This window comes from Linepithema humile, chromosome 6 (assembly GCF_040581485.1).
Source record: "Linepithema humile isolate Giens D197 chromosome 6, Lhum_UNIL_v1.0, whole genome shotgun sequence".
NCBI classification, from domain to species: Eukaryota; Metazoa; Arthropoda; class Insecta; order Hymenoptera; family Formicidae; genus Linepithema; species Linepithema humile.
This window is the reverse complement of record NC_090133.1, coordinates 24,478,387-24,495,664: the sequence shown is the minus strand read 5'-3', so window position 1 is coordinate 24,495,664 and position 17,278 is coordinate 24,478,387. Positions and strand designations below refer to the sequence as shown.

Sequence of the window (17,278 nt, the reverse complement as noted above, 5' to 3'; positions counted from 1 at the left end):
TAAATTTGCTCTAATTTATTTTGCTAGCATGAAATTTCAGTTTGGAGTGCGGCACGCAAACGTGAATCTTCTACAGAATCTTAAAATTTAACTAAAGATGCTGCAACCTCTTAAGAAGGTTTTGCACACAAAACCACTGGCGAATCCCCAAATGGCGCTGTGACCCGCGTGAATTGCAGGTCGAATTTAATGAGGATATATTATACTCTTCTTCCGTTCTCAACCAAAAGTGCCGAAGAAAGAGTTTACGACTGCACATTTTCCTCTCACGCTCGATTGCATCTCGATAAGTCGCGCTCGTCAAATCTCGAAATTCTCATCATCAAAAAAATGTCACAATATTATGTAGCACTTGTTAAAAATCACTCAGAATATTATCACTCTATATATTGTTAGATGTAAAAATTTAATATAACTTTTATTATTTCTGTAACATATTCAAAAGTGTAATCTACACTAATTTATTTTCCATTCAGTTTCTACCAAATTTATTTGTTCCCGTGTGATTTCTTCTATAATTTTGTAACTACAGCAAAATATTGTTATCTACTAATGTAACAAGAACATGAAAACGTGAAGATTATGTCGACACGTTCGAAAGAAGGTCGCGCAATATCGCCGCACGAGCAAGACAAGCACGAGCAATTCTGTTCGAACGACTTCAGAATTTGATAACAGGCATGCGAGCTATGGAACTCTTGAATGAGCAGTTATTCTACTGTCGAACTCTTATATCGAAACGGCAAGTTCGTTGTACTTCGTAAACTTTTCAATTCTCGGTAAAAGAAAGTAGCGACCACGGAATTATACGTTAGCAAAAGTTCGGATTACCCTCAAATTGTTACTTTCATGATTATGGCATAAGTGAAGGCTGTTCCATATTCGATCGCAATGTGTGGATTTTAATAAAGACTGTCGGCAACGGTTCATTTAAATTTTAGAAGAGACTAAAAAGACAAAAACCTTCAAATATAAGCAGAGGTTAAAATTTGAGGTTTAATTTGAAAAATAGTTCTGAAGAAATTACAATATCGCGCAAAAGGAACTCGAATAACTACTTTCTTATCATTAAATCAAGAGAATTAAAGTTAAAAAGAGATTTTTTATATGCCTTATGCAACACGTAAAATGTTAATTTATATAAATTTAATTTATCTTATGTTGCAATTCTTTCGTAGTAATGTTTCTTTCTTTCATAAATTGTATAATTATATTAGAGAATGGTATAATTACATTAGTTTTTATTTCTTATATATGTATCTAATTACATTAAGAAAAAACTATTCTCACTGAGAAAAATCTGTGAAGTTAAAAGCGTAGTCGCATACTAAAATTGTTCACAATAATTAAAACATTTTTTTTATACAATAATACCGTGACAGTAAGACGATTTCACGCAAATTGAATCACCGATGCGCGAAATAAAATAAAAAACGAGGTCATTTCGTGCTTTATTACAGTGTCGCGTTTGTGCGATGAAATTCTCTGGAGTCTCTGGCTTTAGTTTAATAATTACCGCATTCGATACCGCTAACCTAAATCACAAACGTGGCTTTTACGTTACGCCAGAATATAACCCGACGGAGAGTTGCAACCCGAATCCAACTGGAAGCAGCGCGATGCGTGCTGCTTGTAACGCCGCGCGGGAATTAATAATGTAACCGCTGCTGCACCATGTTTCAAGCATGACGCGGAAAATTAGCCCGGCCCGCTGGTAGCTTAAAAGATTTTTCACTCTTGGATGTAAGTACGCCTCAACGGAACACAGCGTCGCAATTTATCCATCTTTCGCCCACGCACGAGATATTCACCTTGTAAAGCTTTACTCTGCATGCGCGCAATATCTCGTACTTAACACAGCTATTTAGTTGCGCCAGGCAACGCGCATTTATTCCCAAATATTGCAAGAGATAAAGTACATCGTGATCTAAGTAATTTAGCTTTTGCTTCGTGCCATTTTCATTGCAATAAATAGTTGATATTTTATTTTATATAGACATTTCTATATTTAGCATTATTGACGTACGATTGGTTTGTGTAATTCTTTGAAATTTTGTAAACATTTCAAAGATAGCTTTCTTTTCTACGACGCGTACGTATCTCAACGAGATATTTCATCCTCACGTTCCTATCATTCTGATTATACGATCCTGTTATGCGATCATGAAAACTATCGACAAGAAAAGCGACCTAAGTGCGTCGCTCTCTGATTGTACGACTACGCGTTCGAAAATGATCATCTATCAGTGAACCCTCATTAACCGTCTCTCCCTGAGGATAAAGCGCGCTGCACGAGATAGCTTATCTCTGATGTCGTTTGTTCTCGCTCTCCACGCCGGTTGACCCATCGAGGTCGTCTATTGGGGACTCTTTTCTACCGAGTTTCCTTTGACCACTCCTTCGCCCGTCTGCCCACTCCTTTTCCATCTTTTCCCGTACGTCCGACCAGTCACGCTTCCTCCTCGGTCACGTATCCTTTCTTCCCCTCTCGAGTCTGGTCCTTTTTCGAGCAAACGGCGATTTCGAGAGGAGACGTACAGCGAGCCATTCGCCGGTAGGAAAGACAGCGGTAACAAGGAAACGGGAGGGTCAAAACATTCGTCGGGGGTTTTCGTGAGGTCGTTATAACCATAAGGACACCTTTCACTACAAGATAGGGCTCGAGGATTCCTCGTTCTGGATTCTCCCAATTATGACCTTTTTATTGTGGGGCTTAAATCAGCTTTCGCGTCCCACGCGAATAATCTCACGAGTCGATCGATAACGATTGGTATATGCGCGTTATTGCGAGCGGTTATTGGCAAGGTACGGCCGGGAACGAGAATCGCTCTAAACCCGCTGCAAAACGAATCAAAGTAATAATTTCTAGATGCGATTGGTCTAGTGCGAACTCGCTCGCACGCAGATTGTGCACGTAACGCGCTCACAGAGCACGATCGGGATGAAAGGTACATCGCGAGTTACACAATCTGATTTGAGAAAGAGAAATAACCGAGCAGACGAATGTATAACCGCGCCATGCGCCGGAATACGGTGCGTTCGTTAAGCCACGTACGTGACTTCGTTGCGTCGGCGTTTTTCGAGGAGGAAAAAGGCGGCGCGGTGCGGTGCGACGAGACAGAGGGGCCGAGGTTCCCGCAAAATGCCCGAAGCGTGCAAAATATTATATACCTGTCGTCGCTGATTGGACGACGTAGCGCGGACTGGCGGCCTGTAACGCGGGCTACGTGCGCGGATCAAAGAATGCGCGGCTACGAATGTGCTGCTGTTTAAACGCGACCGGGTCTCGTTATAAATATGTATGCATATGCGGGAACCACAGGAACATCCGGGCGAGGCAAGGAAATATCGACGTCCGATTATAATCCACTCTCGGTGGCGTGAGATTCGGTTACCGCGACGAGAGCAGACGGTCGTGACGAGACCGTGCCACTCGCTCGTACACGAGTGCCACGATGAATAATACATATAATATGGACATACGATGACATGTTCGCTTTTGAAATGGTGTTCTAATAAAGAAGATCACCGCGCGACCTTTGACAATGAGATCGTTATGACTTCATCACTTTCGCTATTTATCATATCTAATTAAATATTTTACATAATATAATATCGTCTATATAAATGAATAGCTGCTCGCATTTAAATAAAGTTTGCCCTAAATTTGTGCTATATTAATGTGCTAAGAGTATACATGGAATTAGATAAAATTGATTTTTCTGTAAGTGGAGGTAACTTTTTATGCGATGTAATCCATATAAATTTTTAATTATTTCCATAATAAAAATATAACAAAAAAATTAAGAATTTTGTTTTACTTTTTTGAGTATACCTGTTTGTTGTTTTTACATAACTTTAGATCTAAATCTGCTACGTCATATAAACAAATTTAATGACTCCAAACTTCAGCGATGCAGTAATAAATCAATTTCATGTTAGATTATAGTGATAAACTAGCTTGCAGTTTTCGGTCTCGACTGATATATAGATTATATTCTCGTTTTGAAGATGCAACACTTTCGGCATATCTCCGGGGAAATTTCTATTATTATTCCAAGTACTTCCTGATTGGTTCACATTAGGTAAAGTGATCGCCTTCGTGATACCTATCATGCGCACGCACGCGAAACAGGATAGGTAATATTAAAGTAGTTCATCGCGTTTGTCAACTTATAATGCTGTTGCGACGTAAAATAGACTGATCGATGGGGTTCTGCGACGTTATGCTGAGTAATATTACTTTACGTAATAACGTTTACAAGCACACCGTATAATAAATATAGATAGTCAACATAATAATTATTAACAACCGTTTTTCTTGCATTCCTTAATTTTTTTGTCAGGAACCATGAAAAAATCTGTCAGGCTGATGTGTAATGTAAAATAAAAAAGGATTTTAATTTCAAGCATACGATGATGGATGGGACACCTTTTTCGGTGGTGCAAAATGTGACATCTTCGGTTTTCATTTGTATTCTATATTTTGACAAACGTACTAAATGTTTGTTTATTATATGTAACAAGTTGACATTTTGTAATAATATTATACTAAAAACAGCTTACTTTTTATAATATGTATTTTTAGTAAGCGTTTAAAATTATAGAAATAAATAAAAATAAAGTTTCGTATATGTTGCCAAACAAAAAAATCACAGCAATTCTGTATGTCATATCTGTTATACTCATGCTTTCTTGATTTAATTTTTCATGTACACTCCGAACTTTTCCGAAAATTTATAGTTAAATAGACGTAACAAATATCAAATTAAAAGAAACGATGTAACACGAAAATTCACTCAACAGAACAATGCGAAAGAAACCTCGCTCTGGCAACCTATTGGTGAATCCATGCGTCGTTTACACAGCGTGCGTTGCATGTTTACATAGCGATTCAGAGAGACGCACGTCGGGCGCGATATACGCATGAGCTGTTGAGTGTACCGAGAAGGGTCGAATATGCGAGAAATATATTGTTTATCCGCGACAAAGAATCGTGCGAAATATAACGGCTGATTCGAGTGCACCGGGCGCGGCCAAGCGCGATAATATCCCAATATTTTTTTTTCAAAGACTGAACGCACATACTACGCGAGAAATGCTGTAACCAAAACACTACTCTGCAAACCATAGGAGTGCATCGTTCGTGCAAAACTGAATAGAGCATCCCCCAAATAAAATCTATTTAAGTTGGCTCACGGTAAAAAAAAGCACTTTGCGCCGCACGGATATGGTCGATTTTTTTCTCACGCTGCATTAGTTGCACTAGCCGCGGAAGCGCGAGCAACACAAGCAAGGTATTTTATTTTATTTTCTTTGTGTAATTGAAGCGGGCGTTAAAGCTGGATGCATGCCCGCGCGAAACGCGCTCGTCGCGGTGTTTAAATAATCGGAAGCAGAAATTCGCAGAAGGGGCGCTGCGGAGAAATGAAATTGCACGCGTCGTCCGAGAGGCGGGCACGGACATTACTCAATTTTCGGACAGCGTTCAGTTTGCCATGGATTTGATTCAAATGGCAGACAGGCAGACGTAATTTCGGTAAAAACTCACGCGTCGACATCGAATAAAACGCGAAAAAAAATGACAAACTAGAGAGAATGATGTAACGTAATCCGAGATAATATATTAGATATTCCATCTTCGCGTGTACTGCCGCTATGCAAATCAGGAGTAACTAAGAATTTTTAACGCTTTTTCATCACTTTTTTTTATCATGTTACTTTTCGCGCATTCTATCATTAAGCAACGAAGTGAATTTAAATGTTATTTACATTTACTAACGACTGCGTCATGAAATGAGAAACTTGCGATTGTCACATAACCCCGGTTCACGTTGAATCGCTTTGTCTTCAGAATACATTTATCAGCTTTGTCACGGCGAAAGTAATGGATTCATATTAGAGCGCACTTTCCTTCGCGTAATCCTTCACTCGCTTCATATTATTCGGGCTAGTTATTAAACTTCTTTCTCCATTTTATCTCCGCTAGCAATGAATTATATAGATAAGGCTTATGAAGGTAGAAACACACAGGTGATGGAAGCATTACTCATTTTATACGTAGACTGTATTAATTTAATATTATTGCACGGATTTGTTGATAAATTTCATGAAATGTAATTTAATTTGCAATTAGATTTAATGACGCAGATAAAATCTGTGAAAAAACATTGGCGATATGCGAGTCAAGTTTCTTGTATGAATCAAGATATTTAGTTATATGTTTCTGATGACAAGCTCAATATGGAAACAGCAAAGTGCACTTTGGTTTGAAATATGATTTAATAATTTAAAGCCATCTGATCGGCGCGGATCGATATCATTGCGATATCATAAAATTTTAAATTATTCGTTTTACATTTTTGAAATGCAGCGCGTACTTACTCGTCCATTCACCTGCGCGATGATAACCTACTTGTTTATCTTTGAAAAGCTACTACCACTTGCCGCATGACAATCTGTTTTCATATATTTGTTAGATTGAAATACAATTCAACAATTTGAAGTCATGTAATCATCGCGAATTATTTTTGCAATGTTAAACAATTTTTAATTTTATTTTATTTATTTTGTATTTCTAAACCGCAAGTAAAATCATTCGTTTATTTACGCGGCGCGATAATCCACCACCCGTCTATCTTTAAAAGGCTACTACTACTTGTGATGCGCGGCAATCAGTTTCCTCTTTCACTTCGGTGGCCGACCGCGCGCTGCGTCATCTCTTAACTGTATTTACAGTAAATCTACGATGAGATAACTCGCTCCGTCTCCGTCTTATCCACGTGCTCTTTATGTCTTCTTTTTCGTGTCGCAGAGCGACCATAGATTACCGATTGTATGTACACCGGCTCGAACCAATCTCGGCGGAAATTCAAGGCGAGAACTCTCGGCTCGCGAAACTCTACCGGGAAATGCGTTGAAAATTGCAGCGGCGTAATCAGGCCTTCCTCCGTCTTCTCCGCGTCGAGCTTCCGTTGCCGGGCTAGTCTTTTCTCGTGTCTGTTGCCGTTCACTAAGGCGAATATAAAAGTGCGAATACACGACGCATATCTGCTTTCAATGCAAATGCGAAATGTTTCGGCGGAGGTTAACTCAAAGCGGTACGGTGACGTGAATCGCGTGACTGTGCCAGCGGCTGTCTCCTCGCGACATACCGGAGCACGGATCAGCCCCAACGACCCTCGAGGAGGAAAGCCGAGTCAAAAGCCCGAGGGAAGACCCGCAGACTTTTTCCTCGTCTTCGCCGCTAGCCGTGACTTGTCAACCGATGCGTTCATCCCCCGATATTTATGTTGTCAACGTGACCATCGGAACAGTTATTACTGCGACGCATGCAATTTTACGAAGGAAGTTGACTAAAGAATGCGCGGTTTCGCAATAAAGCTGAAAACAATCGTGTACATGCAAATAATACCAGCACCATAGTGCTAGATAAGTGTATACGCATATGTACGCATCGGTTGATATTCGGGATATTTCTGTGACGCGAATAAAAGCCGGCGAGCGAAAGGCGTTTCTTTTCTCTCCTGCAATTAGATTCTCCCTGTTACCGTGGTCTATCAAGACCGATTAAGGCGTGGCACGACTTAAGCGCGTACTTATACCCGACCCTTTCTCTTCCTGCCAACGGAAACATCGATCTGCATTTATTAGAGCGCGATTTGCATCGACACTATGGATTCTCGCGGCGCTGTCGAATCACCGAAGCGCGTGTTCTTTGTGAATCTCGAGCGATCTACGACGAAAACGAATCGTGTCTTCACATCTAGTGTGAATATCTTTCTTTCGTCAATTAATTTCGTTTTGATATCTTGGTTTAAAATGGTGGTATTCTGAAAAAATTATACGTGCGGAATAGCTATCCATTTATCGATTACTTAAATTAATGAATTCGGCTGCGCTAGTTAATTCGTTATAATCAGCAAATTATTAATAAAATGCAATTACGCATTGATTTCATTCTTATTGAATTTCTATAATGTCATGTTATAATTCCATATTCAAATGAAGAGCCCAGTTTTAATATTACGAATCAAAATCGACATACACGTAATTGCATTAGTCGATGCAATCAGGATTGCGTTTTGAATTTATAAAACATAGAAATTCAGATTTATATCATTAAAATTTATCCCATGCAATGCCGCGGTGTATCGTAAACTTCTTCTTAATATTCTAAGAAATGAAAAAATATGATAGAGTTTCTGCAATTCTATTTAATATTCAGATTAAGAAGTTACTTTAAAATTGCAATTGTTCTCTGTGCAATACAACGATGTAAGCACAAAATGGATTTTTATACTTTAGAAAACAAGAGAAGCGATTATTTAGTTACGATATATTTTCGGATTAATTAAAAAAAAATTATTTTATATAATGAAGAAACGAGTGCTATATATATATATAAAATAGTTCAAGTATAATAAAATGTAAATATAATATCGCTTACGCGAATAAGAATAATAATTTGTAGCAAATAGCAAACGTGCCATGTTCAAAGATGTATCTTTCTTTTCGATTGTATTATGCTATGTAGCACACTGTGTGACCAATTTATGGTGATTTTTACGGTAAAGAGGAAAGATTTCACGACCCCGATTTCAGTACCCAATAATTTCGTCGCTTGCCCTCACATGTTCTGGCTTAACTCAAAACCAGTTCTGGCCGCAACAAGAGTAACGACGTTGCCGTTAACAAAGGACAGTCTTCTTTTCGCGCGTGTGGCCGACCAAGGGAGAAGATTCAACAGATCGATTCGCAGACCGCAGGCTGTTAGAACTTTAACTAGAGCGCGTATAAACTCCGCTCACGCAGTCGTCAAGCTACACAGTGAGCAACCACAATGAATAAAAGATGGTACTGTTAAGCTCAATCGAGTAGCTCCTCCAAACTGAAGCATCTAACCTTTCTTTATCCCTGCAAGGTGATTCTTTATACTGCAAAAATACCAATTTCTAGTGCCCACTACAATTTTCGGACAATCAATCAAAAATTATACATACGTTCGGTTTTAAAAGTCAAACATTTGACCCCATTTGTAATAATTTTTCAATGAATTTTAGTATGGACTTTGTAATATAATTATCGCTTATATTTCAATTTTGGGAGACGTTTTAATATAAAATATGTTACTAGATTTTTTTATATGCGTATTTCTTAGAAAAAAATGTAAGCGTATACTCACATCAGGAGTTTACGTACCTATCTTTACACGAGAGTGTAATATATAACGCCTCTACTTAAGTTTATAACTCTCAGTACTTCGTAAGAACTTATCTTTATAGATTTATTACATTATGCATGATGTAACCGTCCATTTATTTCAACAATAACACTGTTTAAGATCTGCTTATCGCTTAAATTTACGAACGCGTATTTTTGTTCGTAGTTATACAGCATTTAATGCACTAATTCTTATAGAATGGAAGATATATAAAATTTATGAAATAGATAAATAAATGCAACATTCAAAAGCTGACAATTTAATTAATACGGACACATTGAGCATAATTGCTTAAATAACTGTGCTTAAAAATTGCATAATTATGATTTTGGCTTAAGTAGTAAAAATAACTAATATGCATTCATATCGCTTTATATATAATATAAATATAATAAATGCAATAAAGCATTTGTTTTTATGATTAATAATTGAGATAGCATATTGCAGATGCATCAGTATTATTGCTGTTTGTTACATCTTTTGTTTATTTATGGCATCAATTTTTACTAGCTGCATAAAGCTGCATACGTAAAGTGTTGGCATATCGTATTCTACAAGCTATTATATAACGTAAATGAATAACTAACCACTGCAAACTAACTAAACAATTACATTCGCGAAGTATATGTAGAAATATTCCTTTGTCTATTGTCGATGAATCTCCCATACTTATTGTTAACTAACAAAAATCACATTGAAATACATATGCAATACCCTGAAATATATTGTTGAATTCACCGCATGAACGTTCATACACACACGAACAGAGTTCCCATTTTTATCTATTTCATTTTTAAAATATATTTGTGAACGGACATTTTATAAACAACATGACAATTTTTTTGCAATAATTGGTGAGACGTACAGTTTGTACACCACATTTTTTTTTAAAGTATATAGGTATATGCAAGTATTAGCAAAGCGATCGATAATGTTTGTTTTTAACATAGAGGTAAAAAGAAACTTTACACAATTGAAACGATATGGCTGTAACTCGGAGGCTTTAAAGATCTACCGTTTTCCCGGGATCAAGCTACGTAATTCGACAAAGTGCGGGTTGTTTGTAAATCCATTTATCTATAAATCGGGTTCTCACGCCTCACGAGGTCGACGTTGCTGCGATCGCGGCGTGTCCTGCGTGAAGCAGCGAAAAGGACACCGAGTCTGCCGACCACCGTGTGATTTGGAGCGAGAGAAAGATATCGCCGGTCTGTGATTTTCTGAAATTGTGTTCGCGCAATCGGTGACGCGGACGAACGGCGAGCCGAGGTCCTGCCGGTCGATTGAAAACCTTCATAATCCGTTTATGCGCGTACAAAAGCCGGCGTCAGCAAGATTTATATTTATCGCGTCTCTTAAATCAATCATACGCCGATGCTGCTTTTGACATTTCGCAAACAGCTCTTAATTTATGAATAGCCGCTTATACGGAATCTCACCTCCGAAACACGGAAAACCGAAATTAGGTCGTGCGTTCATGTTCGAAAAGATAAAAAAAAAAAAAAAATAAAATAAAACGAACGCCCGTCACGCTGTTAAAATGTTTACTGTGTACATAACGATGTCTCGCACTTAATTCATTTTCCAAGCTACTAACGATCGCAAAAAACTATCATATAAAAAAAACCAATATTATCGATACAATCGACGAATGTGTTTTTATTGCTCACTCATAAATCCGTCGAGATAGAAAAGGAACAAGTTAGAAAATAGCATCAACGTGGGCAAAGTTGAAGAGGGTCAAGCCAATAAAATCAAACATAGCTAATTCGTTTAATGGCCATGACCCAAACCTCCCTATTTATTTAGAGAGGGGTATCGACCGCCAGGAGTTTTGGCCTTAGGGAGGCTAACTGATGATCCGCAGTCACGTCCGCGCAAACACGATTGGTGCGCCGATTTAATCTGCAGGATCCTCGAAAAGAAATCTTTTGTGCCGTTATTCCTTGATGGCTGTATTATAGCCGATCGAATTTCTGCGACTTGGATTTACAAAGAATTACGCGGGGACTCGTGTTTTATGACGCTGCCTTATGAATCTCAACTCCGGTATTGCGTAAACTAGATAGCAGATCGTTAAAAGCTATCACGTTTGCATGAAAACCAGTATGCGTGATGTTTTCGGCACGCCAGACGCGTCACGACGTTCGTGATTAATTGCTCAATATTCCGCTGCGTTTAACAACCCGTAATTCATCATAATTATATCGCTGATGTGAGACACGGTAAAAACTTGCATTTCGGCTTTACATAAAATCGATTCTGTTGCTGCATTTTTATCGAGGTCAAACTAACGCATAGGAGGTAACTGTTCGCGTGCGCAAACCGGGAAATAATGTATTTCTCTATTATCTGAATATATTTATTAAAAGGCGGTGTCTTGCGATACCGCGATATGTAAAGCTGTGCTTATTCCAATTCGCGCGTGTTTGTCTTCAAACGCAATTCGTTACGCGCAATCTTCGAAGGAACTTTATGCGCACTTCCTGGTCTCCGGTAATGGAATAAAGTTTGTCGCTCTCGCTAAAAGAAAGATTGGAAAGTTTCGAAAATTCGCGTCATTGAAGGTACTTCGCGTAATGTAAACTTCTGAGATTGCCTGCACTAAACGAACGCAACTTGGAAAATGCGTCCCGCGGACTGCGTAGACATCGTAATCGTGTAAAAATCAATTTGACAATTTGTAAGAAGCGTGAAAAACTCATAATTATTCTCTATTTTCATTTAAATATGCTGTTTCGTTTTGTAATAAAATGTTGGACGACAGTTTAAGAAAGTGTTCGCTTTTGGTATTATTATAAAATAATTATTGTCACTGATAAGCGTATTGTAAATAAATATCAATGACAAGAAAATTGTATTTATTATTGCACGTAAAAAAACTCACCGTAGTAGAACGCAGTCAGAACGGGAAGCACTAAAATGCAGTTGAAAGTCTAGAAGAGCCAGATGAACGAAGAAACACGCTCCACCGATGATAAAAAACGAAAAATATCTTGAATTTCAGAAAATTGTGCTGTAATAAAATATGAGAAATTAGTTTAATAATTTGTAAAAAAATTTTATAATTACAGTGATAAATAAAAATTATATATAATACAATTATATATAATTATATATGCAAAACCTGTTTATAAAACAATATTAATTGTTACAATAATTAATCACATAATAACTAAAATTTGCTTACCAATTGATATCTTGCAGTTGCAATCTATTAATTCCGTTGCTCCAGTGTTTGGTTAGATTCACTCACTTATATATAGCATTAATACTTATATAGCACTTATATAGCACTAATTATACACAATGATATGATATTCACGATTAATTCGTACGGCATTACCGAGTTTTACAAGCACGATAAACTTTCAAAAAAAACGAAAAATAACGACAAGTACGAAACATAAATTCTGACTAAAAACAATTCTGCTTGTTAAAAAATTCAACGACTCAACGAAAAATTGTCTAACGGAACAGCATCGCGGTAAAAAAAAACGACAAACGCAAATATCATCACTAGAACCAAGAGAAGGATCTAATAATCATTACCTGTCTTTATTATCAAATAAAGCAGTAACACATGTGACATTTCTGACGCGTAATGATATACAACTGATACGTTTTCGGACGAATAAATAACGCAACATACGACGATGATACGCAACTTTGCTCGATGACTCCGCCATTTTCGAGATGTGTGCGAAAAAACACACGGACTACGAAACAACTTCATAGCGAAAGCGACGACAAGCGCGACGTCTGACGTGACACGCTAGAACTAGTTACTTCTAGCTATTGTTTTGTATTAGTTTTATGTGAATAATGTTATGGTTATGTGCAATTAAGGTTAGATTAAGGTTAGATTTGATCATACGCACTGTAGTTTCTGCGACGATCACTTATTTTTTTATTCTACATTTCCGAGTTACATTGAAGAAATTTGGAAGACGGAGCAACTTTCTATCGTCGTGTTTTGTATTATTTATTTGTTCAAAAATGTATGTAATTGCATATCAGAAGTGTCAAATGGATTGCTGATCAACGTGATAATAAAGGTAAGTAGTGATAATTAACTTTTTCGATGATATTCGTGTTTGACATGTTTTGACTCGCGATACTATTTACTCAAACATTGTAATAATATAAAACTTTTTAATGCACGGAATTATTTCGTGCTTCTAATGACCTACATTGTTTCAGAATCGTCGCATTGAAAGTGTATCATGCTGAAAATGTATCGCGCTTATAAAACTCCAGAGTGTTGTACGAATTCATTGTTCGTAAGTGAACAATTAGTGCCATATAGAGGAATATTTAGAACAACAGTGGATATCAATAGATTGCGATGGCAGGACATCGACAGATCCCGACGGTGGAATACCAACTGGTAAGTAAATTTTAAATTGTATTTTAATTTGAGGACAATGAAAGTAAAAAATGGGATGTAAAATACGTTTCGCGCAAATAATAGCATTTAAAGAAATGCGAATGACAGCGAATTAGTCTTTGAAGAATTGCATTATAACATTTCAAAGACTTATCTTGCGATTAATTATGTATTAAACAGATAAATTGTTTTTTAGAGCAATATTTGTACGATTAAAAAAAAAATCTGAAGCTCTGTAAAAGTTGAGAGTTCAGTTACTATTGCAATTTATCAAAGTTTCAGTAATTAATGAAACTTGATGCTATTTGGAAAGAATTTTATTATTTCTGTTGTTATTGTTGTTTGTTTACATCTATTTATACCGGTTTATTTTTATGTATATCTAATTTATGATATTTCTGTTTATTCCATTCGTTAATTTTAATGACGCAAATCGAGTTATCAACAAAATTTTAATTGGTTATTGTTAATTCTTTATATCCTTTGCCACGCTTTTGTGCAAGATTTACGTTAAATTCCACAACATGTTGATTAGTTAAGAAAACTTATTATTATTTTAAATATATAAATAGGAGTATATATATGCATTCTCTTCACGGAAACAAATGCGAGCCACAGAAAATTTCTGATAATATAATCTGTCTACAATTTTCTAGATATATCTCGATTGAATGATACACTATGGACGCATTGCTATCGATCCCCTTTCTCTCTTCTCTCTCGTTTCGAGCATTGTGGGAAAAATCCTGTAGTCGACTACTGTCCGTTACCGTACCGTCGAAGCTAACACTGTAGAAGCGCATTACCGTCAAGGGTTCACCTAGTGTAAACTCCTGGGGTTGCATGTGCAAATTGAGCGCGAGTTGTTTAACACGATCGTAGGACCTTGCCGAAGCGGTGCGGTAAGTCGCCGGTCCTTGTTGCACCGAGCACGTACACAACTCCCCTCGTAAGACTTCTACAATAGTCACGTTCGCGGAAATACAATCGTTGAGCCGATTTAATCTTGTGGATTCTCGTTGCAATCTAGCGCATCTACAATGGCAAAGATCGAATTGAGTCTTGTATGGATTCCTTTATCTTCCCCTTAGCATCCAGAGCGCCGGAAGCTTTTATGTAGGACTGAGGTTTTCCTCTTTAGATCAATAAATTTACTCTAAGTATTTCCTTAAGTGTCAATAAAATAGAATTTCTCTTTGGACTTTTTTTCTGAATATAAAAGATGTTCAAATCAAGCTTTTGTTAATATCGCTAGTATTATTTTCTCTTACTCTTTGCATTGTTCTCTTTTTTATCCAACGGAAAATTTAATATCCATATCTCTAAGAAATATTATATAAAATTATACTTATATTTTCTAATTATAATGTACGGGAAAAATCAGCGTTTTTTTTTCTATATGTAATTCTTGGGAAGATTATGCCAAAACGTTCCTTAGAACGGGACTGAATAGCAACAGATCATCTGGCTAAGAAACTCCATTAGAATCATGCCGAAGTGCGGAACACGTCGAGCGTGTCCGGGTTCTAATGTATTTTAATGGAATTCTTCGGCCGGTCATTTCTCTTACGGGCTGGCGCGCACGCCACGGTGGCAGCTTCTTTTGCCCGTGGATGAGCATTAGCGGAAAAGTTACCTAAAGTACCGCGACCCTGCCGCAGCTGCGGACGGTTCGCACGCGGTTTTTACCGCGATGCGGGGGTTAACGCTCTTACTTAGCTTAACGTTCGTTAAGGGAGCAGCTGCCGTTCCTGGACCGTTGGAAAATGTCGCCGGTTTCTCTTTTTCGCGTGTCGGATGGCAGGAGGATAGGGAGGAGCAAGGGGGTGCCTCCGTTTCTCTCGTCCGTGTTTAACTGTGCGCTCGTGGACACGCACGTCTCGTTCTATGCAACCGGACAACGGTTCGTATATCCGGATATACACTTGTATTACGTATTTTCGACTGTGTCGCGCAATGGCAATGTCGGTTCGCCTCGTTAGAGACAACTTGGATTTAAACCGCCATTCTAGCCGTACCAGTCTGCATTATTTAATCGAGTCGTCTCTAATTAACGCATCGCGCCTGTTTAATTTTGTCAGAGCATCATAAGCGTGAGTTGTTTCATTTTGGTATTGGTATATTCAGTAAACCAGTGCAACGAGCACTGTATTATACTTGCCAATATATTCCGACATCAAAATGAAAATTTCTAGTGAAACTGGTATTTGAAATAAATTTATAATTTTAGTTGACAAATATAACGCTTTAATTCTATTATCTAAATTTATTAGATGTAATTCAAATCTAAAATGTAAGAGTCATGTTTGTATAATCAAATGAAAAATAACTTTTTTTAATTTTACAATATTTTACAAACATAAATTTATCTTATTTATTATATATATATATATATATATTTATCTGATTTCTTATGTGAAATTATCCTTCTTATTTACTTAATTAAATTTTAGTTACGTACTGCGAATATACATTTTGTAATGGTATGCCTTAAGGCGGATTTAGGACATGCTGTCAGATAATGCTATGGTATGCTTTATGTCAGCTTGTGATGATGCCCTGATTTAAATGCAATCAGGTTATTCGTGTTAGAGAATATCATTGTAGTACGCAGATAGCAACCAAGCTTATTGCAATGTTCTTATTGTGATATTCTGATGCAGCTTTTATTTAAAATGCCTCACTATTAGAATACGTTATTTAATTGCAAAATAAAATGGACAATACCGTTTTTAGAATTATGTTTAAAATAGTCAGATTTTTTAGAGTAATCTAAAAATGACTTTTTATTGGCAAAAATTTGATTTAAACGCTATTTCCGCACAATTGATTCGTTGATGTATAGATTTGATTTAAAAGATTTTATTAAATAGAATTTACTTCACAAATCTGGAGAAATTATATTGCCAGAAAAATTTCATTTATTTGCATATTTTAAAATTAGAAAATTTTTTTAATTTTAATTTAATTTTGTCAAATAATATGCTTTTTAAATTGAAGAAAACACGGCAAAGCATATTTTATATGAATTTTTTATAACTAACAATGTTAAGCTTTATTAATTAACAAGTGAAATATTGCAAATTTCATGATAAAATTAATAAATTCTATATTTAATATTATTTTTTGTTATATTTAGATCGTTTATATTATTTAATGGTATCTGCAATTTTTTTACATTTGTTTTTATCATAAGTTTATTGTAATATTACAATTATAACAATATTTGATACGTATAACAATTTAATATATGTTATAATTTTACAGTCCAAATGCATATGAATTATAATAGGTTACTGCATATGTTAGCTTTAATGAGTGAATTTAATTAATAACCTCTAGAGTAAACACCATTGTCTCATTAAAATAATATGCATTAAATATGAATATAACATTAATATGGCAAGCATTGCTGAAAAGAAAAAGTTAGGTATTCGTCGATAAATGATCATGTGATTATGGTAATGATTGATTGATTTGACAATTTATTAAACAGAAGAAAGTGAGCATACAAAATTGGGAAAATTTACTAAATTTGAAGATTGGTAAATTTGTACGAAAAATATATTGTAATTTTATTATGATAAATTGTTTTCCAATATTATTTTTACGATATTTATTTTTCATTAAAATATGTAATTAGTATATGTACAATTTACCTCATT

General features: G+C 36.3%; 1 protein-coding gene and 2 long non-coding RNA genes across 4 annotated transcripts in view; 2 read left to right on the top strand and 1 right to left on the bottom strand.

Moving 5' to 3' along the window:
• The window catches only part of LOC105672349 (uncharacterized), a 36,083-nt gene extending 23,534 nt beyond the window's left edge, over positions 1–12,549 (bottom strand). Inside the window, exons 1-2 of the long non-coding RNA XR_001100801.2 lie at positions 12,414–12,549; positions 12,111–12,239 (exon numbers count right to left, since the gene is read on the bottom strand). This is a non-coding gene — a long non-coding RNA (uncharacterized lncRNA). The remainder of the gene's footprint in view (positions 1–12,110; positions 12,240–12,413) is intronic.
• Positions 1–17,278, top strand: part of LOC105672314 (Dpr-interacting protein kappa) — a 157,197-nt gene that overhangs the window by 34,885 nt on the left and 105,034 nt on the right. The window lies entirely within an intron of this gene.
• Positions 12,950–17,007, top strand: LOC137000558 (uncharacterized). The gene is made up of 3 exons (XR_010890825.1): positions 12,950–13,281; positions 13,427–13,613; positions 14,270–17,007. It is a non-coding gene; the product is annotated as an uncharacterized lncRNA (long non-coding RNA).